The following is an 8837-nucleotide window of genomic DNA, read 5'->3' as shown; positions in this document are numbered from 1 at the left end:
AAAACTGTAGCAAATAAGAAAAAAATGTGATCAGCTTTGGTTTAAAGGCACTTTGTTCCATCTTCCTCAATATTATCTGTGTATAATAATGGGAATTAACATAACATCAGCTTTTCTTATAAACTGTGTGCATTTTCCCAGAGATAAACATTCTAATAAGTGTCTTGATGGGAAATTTGCTTTCTACATTGAGAAATCAATTCATGAAAGTTGTTCCTTACATTGTTGTACTTTGTGTGTGTATGCGCACATTATTTGGTGCCTAAAGTTTACTACGGCAAATATGAAAGAAAGAGTTTAGATGGCAGCATGTTAACTTCTTGACACTGTCAGTGCAAAGACACATCATGCAGTGAGACAGGTTTTTTGTCTGCTTTTATTCATTTTTTTAAATTCAACAAAGATACCAAGAATTTAGAGTGCCTCTTTCTAAACTTCCCTGAGAAAACAGGAAACAAAATACTGATTTTATTTATGAACTGTGGAGCAGATCCTGAGTTGGTGTAAATGGGCATAGCTGCTTTGAAATCAGGTAATTGGAGTTGGAGTTCTCTTGTTCTGCACCAGCGGAGGATCTGGCTCAGTAGTCTGAAAGCGTGTGTGTTTATGTTGGTATCTAATGTTAGAAGAATTTAAAACTTTACTTGAACGTGTGGATAGAAGCAGCATTTACTCAGTAAATACTGAAAACCGCTAAAGATATTTAGCTTTGAATTCTGAACAACACATGCAATGTGAAGCTACACACTGCTTATGCCAGGGGAGGTTCTGACCTATTCTGTGTGTGCTGCTGGTGACAGGTGGGGAATGGAAGGAAAGAAATGTGCTGCTTTTCTTTCATGTTGTATTTAAATTCAAACAAATAAATCAAATACCGATGTAGATGGAGTCATGAGCCCAGATTCTGGGTCATTGTATGGCATGTATGTCAGCCCAGAATTTCACCAAGGATGCCTATTGAGAAGTATTCAGAAAGAAAAAAGGCTGTGCCCATTTGCACACACTAGGAAAGGGCAAACAGGTCTTGAGAACATTTGAGAAGAGTCAGAACCAAAATCCTGGACATCTCCATATGCTGGGGATATTTGGACTTGATCCAAACTTCGCAGTTGACCCCCCCGAGCTAGGTCTTGTCAAAACCAAGGGATCTAATACCTCCAACTCTGCAGACACCCTCATCTGGATGTGGATCAAAAATTTGCACCTCAGCCACATTTCAGCATAAAAAGAGAATTGACCTGAACCTCAACGCAAATCTTAAATCATACCACAACTCCCCCCCTCCCTTTTTTTTCCAGATCAAATTAGTTGAGCCAATATTTTTTAAAAAGACCATTTTCTATTTTCACTCCTCTGCTCCTGCTGGTTTTCTATGAGACGAAAAGAAGGCGGTGGGTAGTACTCTGGCAGAGGCTGCTCTTGAAGAGCTCCTGTACTTCCTCGCAAGAAGCAGGAAGTGCAAGAGATCGCACGAGACAGCTTGTTCTCGTGAGATTCCCACCTCAATATCTCAGGTTCAACAGCGACGGAGAGACCGAAGATGGTTCAGATGAGCATCCTGGCCTTCTGGTACTTATCTGAACCAGATACAAATTCCAAACTTTTAGAGGTCGACCTGCTGTCAGCACAAACAAAGCTATGGGCGTAAGGTTAGGAAAGCACACAGTTCGGGGGCTGAATATTCCCACTCAAATCAATTTTAAAGCATCCTTTGTTGCTAAACACACTTAAAAAATCTTGGCATCAACAACAGCTCACAACACACATTACAAATACAAAAGACAAACCCTGACGAGAACCCTACAAGCAGTCCACTTTTTATTAAAATTCTGACATTCTGAGAGATCTTCTTGCCAAGGGCCCTCTTACAATGACATCTGTACACTTGTCATTACATTGCAGTTCACATTACTTACATAAACATGCCACAGGGAAACCATGACTGATATAATTTTTATAAGATTGAAAGGTAGCCATTATGATCATTAAAACAAACCTGAGAGAGCCTTCCTGATGATGGAATAGATTCTGTTACTTCTTCCTTCTCTGTGGGTCATTAGTTAAAAAGGGAAAGAGGGGGAAAATAAAGAGGGAGAGAAGGCCGCATACTGCAGGTGTTTTATCCTTTGTAAGGAGACTGCACTGAGACAAATGATTCTAGCTGGCATTTTGTACACACCGGAGATTGCTTATCGATCCAGATCAGAATATTCAGGCTGGCCCCGGGGAAAAGGCAGAGTATTTTCTGAGGGAGTTAATAACCTGGCAGCTGAGCTGTCTTGTCCAATTCACTGAACCTAGGGCTCTAATCAGGCCAGAGTTTCTTATTTTGAGAAATCTTGCCATATGTGTCTGCTAGCTGCCTTCCACTCTATTGGACGAGTGACAGTGATTGAAATGACAGCCTATAGATAGAGGCTAATCAAATTGTTTATTATCAGCCTAAATCAATATGTATAGATTGTTGAAACATCACTGTCATGCCATGGAAAAGTAATACTAATACTTCTCATGCTGCTGATGTAATTCTAAAACGTATTGTTCTACCTTGAATTACATCTGAATTTAAGAGAGTAAAAGCAATTATAATGGGGGATCAGACAGGGACCAGTATACATGCTTACACATTCCAATAAAATAACGTTAGGGATGAATGATGAAATGTCACTTTGTGCTCCCTTTAAATATATTATCATGTTTCTAACTGGACAGAAAGAGAACCCAGATCTGTGAAAGAAAACGGGGATAAAAAAATAAAACACCAAGGAAGATATTCTTCCTTTTGCTGTGGAGGAGGGAAAAGAAATCCACACAGATTTCTGTTGTTGTCTATAGGGAAAAGAAAGAATTCCAACACATGTGTCTCATTAAATGCCCACCCAACAGAAATGATCAAACCAACGTAAATCTGTAATACATGAATGTCCATTACAAAAACATTCCAAAGAGAGGTTTCAGAGTAAAAACCGTGTTAGTCTGTATTCGCAAAAAGAAAAGGAGTACTTGTGGCACCTTAGAGACTAACCAATTTATTTGAGCATAAGCTTTCATGAGCTACAGCTCACTTCATCAGATGTATACTGTGGAAAGTGTAGAAGATAGTATGCATCCGATGAAGTGAGCTGTAGCTCACGAAAGCTTATGCTCAAATAAATTGGTTAGTCTCTAAGGTGCCACAAGTACTCCTTTTCTTATTCCAAAGAGAGTTTTACACAGTTCAACACTTTGATAAAGAGTAGAGCAAAGCAAATGCCTTTCTCTCTGAATTTATAAAAGTAAATAGTACCCAGCACTTGGGAGTTGGTATCACAATGGTGATGTGTTTTACTTAAAAAAAATCTAGCCTATCTATTCTGCAGCCCAGGACAATTTATTTTGCACAGAAATGAGGTGTAATGCGTATGTGAAGAAAAAACGTCACTCAGTTTTCAAAGTATGCTATAATCATGTGGTTTTGCAGACAGTGATATATAGTGTGCCATGTATATATATTTCATCTTGTACAGCATGTTAATTATCTGTCTGAGTCAATAGCCTTGATTCACGCTGTAGGTTGGAGGTTCATAGTGGTAGTAACCCCCACTGATCGGGGGGGGGGGCACAGTAGTGCACTTGCACCCCTCACTCTACCACATCACCCAGATTGGGTGGGGCTGGATCAGCCTGAGGGTGGAAATATGCAGACCAAGTGCTATACCACTTGGTATCCTGCAATGGGGCTCCTAATTAACTCTGGCTGACATTTCGATCTGCCCTCTCCTGTCAACACCCGCTGAGCAGGGTGTCCGTGAATTTCCCCTCTGGTGTCGCTGACCCCAATGGCGCAGTGACTATGGCCTATCCAATGCATGTTGTGCACATATTATCCCAGAACAGAATTTGGACTTTTATATATATATTTTTTCAAGTGTGCACATTAACAATAGTTTGCAGTATCTTGTGTGCCCTGTTGACTTAGTGTGGCATTTTCCTTCAACAAAAGGGCCTGCTTCTCATTACACTGTGGCCACTATATAACAACTCCGGAAATGTAGAGGGGCCTTAAAGTTGCAATAAAATATATGCATCTATCCCCATTTTAAGGCCCCATACAATGCCAGAATGATACAAAATGACATTAGTATAAACGATGAACTGGGACCAAACTCTTTACACTCCTTTTTAAAGATAATTTGCATGATGTGTTCATTAGACTGAATTACTTTGTCAGATTACTTTGTAGCTCCAAACTAAAGCAAAGTTCAGCCATCCAGAATCTGTGTTAATAAAAATAATATTACTCTTTAGGTAGTGCTGATTTAAAGTGGCTTGTTTTTCCTTCGGATAAAAGTTACTGTTCTTAGTGTGTGCACTCAAACCCCTCCTAAACAGCAATAATCTTTGGTTGACTGATTCTAGGAATTTTCCTATTAAATTTAAACTGACATTTTTAGTCACGTATTAATTGCATCTGCACGGAACAGAGGCCCTGATTCAGTAAACAACATTAGCACAAAATTAAAATGTAAGCATATGCTCAAGTTCATCCCTATTCAGGAAAGATCTGAAGCAGATGCTTAAGTTTAGGCATGTAAACAGTTCCATTGAAGTCAACGGGGCGAAGCAGATACTTAAAGTTCTGCATATACATAATGCACATTTGCAGAATAAGTTACTGCCCAATGAGAGAGGCAGAATGACAGAATTTAGTCCACAGTGAACTGGCACAACAGCAAAATAAAATATTACTTTTAAAGTGTTTTGGCCCCAACCCAGTAAAGCACTTAAAACTGACCTAGATACAGGGCTTTTTTACTGATTTAACTATTTCGGTTTATAATTACATCAGTGTAACTCCTTCATGTGGTCACAGTTAAACTGGTATAAAGGTATTTATATTGGCACACCTTATCAAGGTAAATTTACAGAAATAAATGCTTCTGAAAATGGTGGAAGAACAAAAAAGGATCTTAAGGGGGAAAAAACCCAAAATGGATAACCTGAAAGTTGAACAATTTGCTGTTGTATGGCTCAGGAATGGTAACGAGTGTTTATTATATCACTATAGGGAACACTGATTTCCATTGTGTCCGTGTGCGCACTCACAAGCTTTGTGCAGGGAATTTAAATGGTTTGATTGTCATATCGTTATCTAAATTGTGTGCGTGTGAGAGGTCCAAAAGAAAGGAATTATTATATTCCTATATATGAACCAATTGTCCTGAGATATTGCTGTCTGATACTTTTTGTAGTCTAAGCCTTCAGAGGCAGCTAACTGAAGAGTTTCAGAGGATGTAGCTGACCACTCTGTCCTTGGAAGTAGCGGGACTTGGTGAGTGGTGTGTTTGGTCCATCTGTGGGATAGCTGGTTGGTTGTTTTCTGTGTATGGGCTGTATATCTGGGCCTTGGTCCACTGAGTAAGTAGTTGAGACCGGTCTGTATGTTGGTGCCTTGGACAGGGCTGTGAGGCTCTGACTCTCAGAGCTTTGATCAGTGCCTTGGTAAAGGCCGCAAGGCTGACCCTGGCAGCTTTGATAAGCCCCGCTGTTTGAAGTCTGAGAGATTAATTGCTCCCTCCCGGCAAGGGGCAGAGCTGAGCTGAGCTAAGCAGGGAGACCTGGTTTAAAAAGTCACTTGCTAGGCAAACTTGAGAGCTGTGAACTGAGGCAGCTAAGGGAGAGTTTTGGAGGGAGTTGAGGGAGGGAGGGAGAGGAGCTCTCTTTCCAGGTTCAGCTCTATGTGCTATTTCAAAATGGCCATTAATAGAACAGAGGTGGTGATGACCCTCAAGGATGTTTTCTTTCCTACCTGAAGCTAGAAGGGACCTCCAGTTCAGAAAGTGGCTGTGCTGGAGGAAAAACTTCTAGGATTGGAGGGACAAATAGAGATGCTACTGAAAATCAGAGATAATGGAGGAGTTCCTTGACAGCCAGGTTTGGGAAAATCAGTACCCATGGTTCAAGGAAGAAAAGAGCTGAACACCACGAATCAAAGACACAGGAAGTCAGACAGGAGGTATGGCAATTTGTAACCACTAGAGGCAAGGGATCACATGAGCATTCTTCGTGGCTGGAAACAGCTGAGGATGGGCAGTCTGTGGCTACCAGAGAGAAGACGACCAGGAGGAATTCCACACAGCTAGAAGTTTCCAATCGATACCGGGTTCTCAGTGTGAAAATTGTGGAAGATATCTCAAGATCCAGCTGGTCCCAGGGAATGGAGAGCTGTATGGGATACACCTGTGGATAGTAACTTATGAGAAAAGCTAGTTTGCCAACAATGAGAACTTCAACCATCCAAGGAAGACAGATGATCTCTTTTGGGTATTCAGAAGAATTGAAAAAACATTCTGCAAGGGACAAGTGACCAACACAATGGTGTGCTGTCTTTCTGGAGCCAAGACACTTCCTAAAGTTGACAGGCAAGCATCCATTGGTGATGGTTCCTAAGTTCATATTGATACTTGTGGGATATCTCACAGGTAATAGACGACTTCAGGGTACTCGGAAGCATGCTGAAGAAGAATGTCCAAGCACTTTTCTCTGGGATTTTTCTGCCCTGCAAGATGGAAGGCAGAAGATTCTGGAAGTGAACTACTGACTAGGTAAATGATGTAGGGTTTTGACCTTGTGGAACATTGGTTCACCTTCTTTGAGGAGGAGGGGTTGTATAGTTTGGATGGCCTCCACCTCAGTAGAAGGGAATCAATCTCCTCAAAGACAGGTTGACCTTAGTAGTTGGGAGGGTGTTAAACTAATAATAAATAAAAGAAATAAATAAAATAAAAGGGTAAAAAGAGGGAATATATGAGCACTCATTTAGCACAGAATCAAGATACTGAGAACAAAATTAATCATGGAGCCAAAGAACATGAAGGGAACATATTCTTTATTTGCCTGTACACCAATGCTAGGGGTCTTGGTAACAAACAAGAAGAATTGGAATTGCTTATTAATCAGCATAAACATGATATAGTTGGTCTTACTGAAATCTGGTTATTTGCATGACTAGAATGCTAAAATCAATAGTTATAACCTATTTAGGAAGGATCGAGCGGGCAAAAGGAGTGGTGGAACGGCTCTCCATTTCAAAAATGGAATTACTTGTTTCTGAGTCACTGATAACTCAGAAGAAAATTATCGTGAATGTTTACAGATCAATATCCTAACAGATAAAGCACAAGATGGGGTATTAGGTAGTCTGATAAAGACCATGAAACCACACTAGGGAACAGAATGACCATCTAGAATATGTAAGGAAAAAAGCTGCATGACCATGGGGGACTTCAATTTGAGAGACACATGCTGGAGGTCTCATACTGACAGTACTAACACATCCTTTGAATGTCTAAATATTACAGATGGCCATTTCCTGATTCAAAAAGTATTGCATCCAGTATGGGGGGGGTGGATTCTATATTAGGCTTAGTTTTGATAGACAGAGGAACTGATCACAGAACTGAAAATTAATGGTAGCTTTGGTGTAAGTGATCGTGACTACATTTATAAATGTGCAAACGGAATAGAGTCCCCATCGGTGATATATATACTTAGTGCTTTAAAAGGAAAATTTTCACAAAGCTGAAAACAATGATGAGTCAAATCATCTGGGAGGAAGAATTTAATCAGAAAAATGTGAATGACAATTAGGAATTGTTTAAAAATACTTTACTAGATGTCCAAAAGCCACAATCAAGAAAGAAGGCTGTATTAGTTAAAAACTGACCTGGTTGAAAGGGAAAGAGAAGGCATCTATAAAAATAATATATAACAAATGGAAGAAGAGGGAAGCGGATAGTAACAAAGTATAAATCGGAAGCTAGGAACTGTAGACAACTGAAAAGCGAAGCAAAGAGGCACAAGAAATCTATGGTCATAATCTATGGTTATGAGGACAATGAGGAAGATGGCTTTTTAGTATATTAAGAATAAAAAGAATCCTGACAATGGTATTTATCCATTACTAAATGGAAATGGTAGAATTATCAATAATGATTCAGAAAAGGCAATAATTATTGAATGTTCTATATTTAGGAAAAAACAGATTATGTAGTCTCATCATATAAGAAGACTCTTTCCATTCTACTAGTATTTTAGGAGGATGTTAAACAGCAGTGACTAAAGTCAAACATTTTAAAATCATCAGGTCCAGAGAACTTGCATCCAAGAGTTTTAAAAGAGCTGGCTGAGGAATTTGCTGGACTGTTAATATTGATTTTCAGTAAGTCTTGACTCACTTGGAAAGTTCTAGAAGACTTGAAGTTAATGTTTTACCAGTATTTATAAAAGGTAAACAGGATGACCCAGGTAATGATAAGCACCTCATTATGACAGCAATCCCAGTCAAGATAATGAAGCGGCTGATATGGGACTCGATTAATAAAAAATGAAACGAGGTTAGTGTAATTAATCCCAATCTGTGCTGATCCACAGAGGATAGCAATCAGTTACAGACCCAGCTGGAGAGCTTTACTCTAGCTGTAACTACTGTCAGCCAAGATGGAGGCCCACACATAAGCACAGCTGAATGGTGAACAGTCAAACCAGGCATTTTACAGACATAGCTGAACTTGAAGCTATGAACAGACAAAACACTTCATTAACTTTAAGTTGCTTGTCATGTCTGTAAAGTACAGCAAGGAATGTCACAGTTTAAAAAAAAATATCCAACACTGGGCAATTGGCATGGAAGTTAACAGTGGAGATAGATATACATACAGTTCATACAATCTGTTAAACAAATGTACTTGTGCAAACCTCAGTAAATTTGTCAGGTTAGACTCTCAGATGTTGCTGCCCTGTGGAGCTTGTGGTCTCCAAAGGCTCCTCCCATTCTGTGGAGCTGGAGTATTTCCTGG

This window comes from Eretmochelys imbricata, chromosome 12, assembly GCF_965152235.1.
Source record: "Eretmochelys imbricata isolate rEreImb1 chromosome 12, rEreImb1.hap1, whole genome shotgun sequence".
NCBI classification, from domain to species: Eukaryota; Metazoa; Chordata; order Testudines; family Cheloniidae; genus Eretmochelys; species Eretmochelys imbricata.
The sequence above is the reverse complement of the archived record's forward strand: the minus strand, read 5'-3'. Positions refer to the sequence as shown.